Raw genomic sequence first — 6,000 nt, forward strand, 5'->3', positions numbered from 1 at the left:
TGATGACATGCCTTATCTCTTGCTAACGAGCACGAAGTGCATTATGTTGTGTACTCTTTCTTCCAACACCAGGGATTAAGATGGTAAACTGTTTTGTTCTTTTCCTGAGAAAGTGTATGACTTGTATATTTCTGTTCAACAGTGAGCTGATAATAATAGCCTTCTCCAAAGTATTGTGTCTTATGACCGTGTTATATATTTTTCTTGACCTTACGGTTTTCAATAGTACCTAGTTATTTATATTGCAGAAAGAATCCAAGCTTTTGCCTGCATAAGAAAAGTTCGGTGCTATGAGGTTTGAATTTATTGTTATTATGCAGAAATAGCTGTTATATATTTCAGTGAAAGTATGAAATGCATTCAAACTGGGGTGCTTGTAGATGAAGTCTTCGTAATAATTTATATATCTATATTCATAGTATTCAGTTATTGAATTCTTGATAAATACAACAAATTTCGATAAACCAGTTAGTTTTGAGAAACTAAAATTCACATGGACTTCGAAATTGTTGTAGCATACAGAATATACGTCACTTCTTTCTTTATTTGGTTTCATGGCTTTTATTGCGGTTGACTTGATGAGAAATATTAGTACAGTGACTAGTTATGGATGAATCTGAAAGTTTACTGGCAAAAATTAACACTTCTTGAGGCTGATGGGACAAATAAATAATTAAATAGAAGTTTTATATAATTATGTAAGTGCCTTAATTTGAACAAATGCATTGTGCTTATCTTTAAGTCTTTAGGATTAACGGAAATTTAATTCACACTGTATTAAAATAGAACTGCTGAATTTGATAAAGTGCAGTATTATTGAAATTTAGGGAAGATGTAATTTTAACATTTTGAAATCGTGAAATGGGTAAGGTTTAAATTTCTGTTGCTGATATACATAAGTTTTGATATATATTGCTGTTAATGTGTTTAAATTAGATGAATGTGAATGCATGAATATATAGTATATTATGAAAATAAATGTACATGTGAATCGGTTATTGTTGAAAGGAACTAAGTCCACTTTTTAAAGTTTTGAGATAATCGAAAAAAACTGTTTTGTGAATAATCTATCGAAAATATATGTGTACAATATATGTTGGTTTAATCTTCGATAGATTATCCACAAAACAGTTTTTTTCGACTATCTCAAAACTTTAAAAAGTGGACTTAGTTCCTTTCAACAATAACCGATTCATGTATATATGTGTATTATAAGATTATACTTGATTTGAACTTATGCAATATGCATATTTTTAGAATTAGTGAAAATTTACTTCACATTATATTAAAATAAATTATTATTGAAATTTAGGGAAGATGTAATTTCTAGCATTTTGGAGTCGTGGAATAGGAATGGTTAAGTTTTGATAGATATTGCTCTTAATGTATTTAATGTGTATTTTCAACATGGTTGATGCTGAAAGAATTGCTTTTGCCATGTCCTCTGCGTACAGCAGTTTCTCCTCTGTATTTTAAATACAGGTTGCAATTTGAATATGTCTTTAGTAAAATATTAATGGGTCTTTATTTAAAGAAAAAATTAAATTCAAAATAGCAGTTTATTTAGTCTGGGCTATAACTTTTTTTTTTTGTGATAGGGTTGATCACACAAACGCACACAGATACATACATATAAACAGTCTTTGTTTTATAAAAATAATGGTGTACTAAACCATTATTAGCGGTTGATAGTTTTGTGTATATATTTTATTTCGTTTACATTCTCAATCCCTGGTAAAGCTGTTGATGCTTTGTCGCGTTTATATGATGTAAGAGTGGATTCCATCTGGCCTATACAGTGACGTAAATCTCGGCCTACCTGCATCTGTCCAGCATTTTCTCATCTGCAAAAGCATAGTGCACTTGAAATACATCACAATGAAATTTCCAGTTAATGTTTAGCAATGCTGCTGTCTCGTGTTTTTAACCATGTCATTATGCAGAGAAATGTTAAATGGAAACTTCATTGTTAACCGTAGAGAGTTGAGTGAGTCGGACAATGTTTGAGATTCTACTTACTTGAGTGGTTGATGTTTCCATGTATTATGAGCTTTATTTGTAATATTAAAAAGCTATTCTTCACAATGTGGTTGCAACTTACTTTCATTCACCAGTTCCCTAAAATCGTATATTCTGCCAACTGTAATTGAATATATGTTGGTTATGAAACTGTATGCATTCATGTAACAATTGAAATACCAATATTGTTCTAATATATTATTATTATTATTATTATTATTATTATTATTATTATTATTATTATTATTATTAGCATTAGCATCATCATCATTATCATTATTATTATTATAATTATTACCTACTAGCCATACCCGTGCGCTCCGCTGCACCTGTTAGAAATAAATATAAAGTAATTACATAATTAAAATAGGACGTTTGATCCAGGGAACATTCGTGTTTGATAGAAGGATAAATCGTTTAATATGTTACTTAATTTAAATTGTATTTAAATAATTAAAATGCGGTCATTTTGGTCCAGAGAGCAATCATTTGGTGCAATGACAATTCCTTTACCATGTTTCTTAATTGTTATTACATGCAACTATAGTTTAATGAAGATTGACATATCATTTAGTTTTAATGTGTATACTTTATATTACTTGCTATATGTTTCAGAAGTTACTGTAATAACATTGTAGAATTATGAACATCTAGAGAAACTACACTTTCCAATGGTGAAATAATAATTAAACAATTAATTAGCTTCCAATATTACTTCATACAAACACAGAAACATTCTCTTAGGCTATGTTTAATAGCTTTCGATTGTTGTTCAAGGCCCCTTATAGACGAAGTCATTTGTTTTTATTTCAGTACAGCGCCTTAGATGGCGTTGTTATTGTAATTTTAAAATTCATTTATCTCATTAAATATCAGCCCTATCAAAATTTTGTATAGAATGAAACTTATCGGAAATTATTTTTACAGAAACTTTAGTTATGCAATATTTTTCATGAAAATCAATAATAAGCGAGATATTTCGATTTATTTAATTCAGGGCCCCCTTATAACCCCCCTTTTAAATAAAGTATTTTGAATGCCATATAGCCTGAAATATAAGTTATAACGAACTTAATTTATATTCCAATTTTCATATAAATCAGTTAAGCCATTATCGCGTGAAAAGGTAACAAACATCCAGACAGACAGACATACAAACAAAAATTTCAAAAAAGCGATTTTCGGTTTCGGGATGGTTAATTATACATATTAACACCAATTATTTTTGGAAAATCGAAAATTACCAGAAAAATTTTGGCTACAGATTTATTATTAGTATAGATGACAGGTGGTTTTGGGTTAAATGTTAGTCAACCTTGTTACAGATGTTCTTCAGTATGCAAAGTATAAATACAAAGTATTGCGAAATAGATTTTGAAATTTTGACAGAAAAAGTATTCTCAACACGGTTGATACCGAAAGATTGGCTTTTTCCATGTTGTCTGTGTACAGCAGTTTTTCCTAATGTTTAAATGCATGTGCACTTTGAATATATGGATTTAGTAAAAAAAATTATTGGTATTTATTTGAGCAAAAAAAAAAAAATAAATAAATGGCGGTTTACTCAAATTGGCTGCAATGATTTTATTCTTGAATTTTATCTTGCATAAAAAATTAATATTTAAAATAAAATAGTATTTTAGGTAATAATAGAGCAAGCGTTGGTTAGATGGACATTTAAAATAAACTGCCATATTATTTGTTTATTGGTAGTATCTGAAATCTGACTAGTGCAATATGTAGTTAGTTGGTGATGCATGCAATGGAGGGGGAAAAGGAACTGGCCATCCTACCCCATTATCTCTTGTCCTAGTTGCTCATAAGTGATGCCTTCTTGGTATCACTTGTGAGGTTCAGACCTGTCTTCTTACAGTTGACTAAAAAACAAGTATTTGTTTTTGCATCAACCTTGCAATCTGGAGTTTGTATCTTTGTAAGAATATTATTTAGAATGATCGTGAAGCTCTTGAATATACCATCTCTGCGTTATTCTTTCTTTTGGGCCTGTGGCTGCTTGCAAAATATTTTTTCATAAAAATATTATTTTACAATTTTTCTTCTCAGAGTAGGCCAGCTATAGTTTATTTGGCCAGGTTGGCAATATGGGATTCTCATTCTACAGTAAATTACTCTGTCTACCAAAAAATACCTTTTTTCTGTCAGCAAAATACTATTAGAAGCTTTAAAAATATATGAAGTAATATTTTATGTGAGGAGATAAAGTTGTTTGCATCTGTGACTCACTTTGTCACATGTGTCCCCTTGGTATGTTAATTGAACAGCAATACTGGCCAAAATTGGAGTGAATGAAACAGATGAGCATACCCTCTGTAAACAACGAGGATCAAGAATGGACTATAATCATCATCATAACCATTTCATGTATTAGACCAAGGGGTCTGTTACGGTCTCTATCCAGCGCTCTTCAGATCTTCCCAAGTTCCTTTGGCCTCTTGGAGTATAGCGTAAGATCAGTTTTGGCAAGCAGTTGGAGAGCATTCGTCCCACGCCGTGGCGTCGCGGTCTAAGGCATCCTGCCTAGGACTCGCGTTATGGAATGCGCGCTGATTCGAGTCCTCATGGGGGAAGAAATTTTCTCATGAAATTTTGGCCAGCGTATGGGACCAGTGCCCACCCAGCATCGTGATGCACTTGGGGAGCTACGATAGGTAGCGAAATCCGGTTGCGAATGCCAGCTATAACGGCTGGGGGGATCATCGTGCTAACCATACGATACCTCCATTCTGGTTGGATGATCGTCCACCTCTGCTTCGACATGTGGGCTTGAAACCAGCAGCCGGCTGGTCGTCTAGGCCCTTCACGTGCTGTAGAGCCACGAATTATTATTATTATTATTATTATTATTATTATTATTATTATTTTATTACAGTTTGGAGGGCATCCTGACATCACAGTCTAGTATATACAGTCACGAAGCTTGAGTTGTTGAGGGTGCTAGGAACAATAGACTGTGCAGGTACTATTTCGCATTGTCTGTAATGAGGCGATAGTTGCGATCCTAGTGGTTAGCAACTATCTATGGATACATATTTATTACATATTGACTGTATATACTAGACTGTGGCAACATGTTCTTTCCAATTCAGTCTGTATTGTTCTATGTACTGGGTAATTGAATCTACTTTTAATTCTTTAAGAATGTCCTCATTTCTTTTATGGTCGAGGAGGGAGTAACCAGCAGTTCTCATAAATCGAATTTTGTAAACCTCCTTTCGTCAGCCTTTTTGATGGTCCAGGCTTCACTTCCATATGTGAGAACTGGTCGAGCAAGAGTTTTATATATTCTGAGTCTAGCGTGTTGGACTTGAGAAGGCTTATAAACCTGATTGATTACACCTAGGATCTTGGTGAATTTGGACATTTTAATCTTCATACCTTCTTCGTCAGCAAATGAGAGATTGTAGCCAAGGTAATTGAATGAATTAACACATTCTATTAAAATATTATTTAGACAAATTTTACTCTGAATTGGTTTTGTGCCTAAAAATGCCATTACTTTCGTTTTCTGTGTTGAGATTATGTCAAATTTGAAAGCAGTATTTTCTAAGTTATGTATGGCACATTGGAGTTCGGATTCTGTTCTTGCAATAATCCTATCGTCTGCAAATAATGTATCGAGGTGGGAATTTCGGCTTAGTGGGATTCCAGCATGAAAGTTTAGTCTCCATAAGTGAATAATATTGTTCATGTATATAATAATCAGGAGTGGAGAAAGGCCGCAGCCCTGATGGACACCTCAATTTATGGGAGCCCAGATGGAGAGTCTGTCGTTGATTTGTATAGCAATTTGGTTGGTTTTATATATATTCTATATTGCAGTAATGAACTGATTAGATACATTATCATTGACTAATATCTCGAGGAGGAGTTGTCTGTTAACTTTATCAAAAGCTTTAACGAAATCAATAAAACCTATATGTGATTCAATATTAAATTCTCTGTTTTTTTCAACTAATATTT

This window comes from Periplaneta americana, chromosome 1 (genome assembly GCF_040183065.1).
Source record: "Periplaneta americana isolate PAMFEO1 chromosome 1, P.americana_PAMFEO1_priV1, whole genome shotgun sequence".
NCBI lineage: Eukaryota > Metazoa > Arthropoda > Insecta > Blattodea > Blattidae > Periplaneta > Periplaneta americana.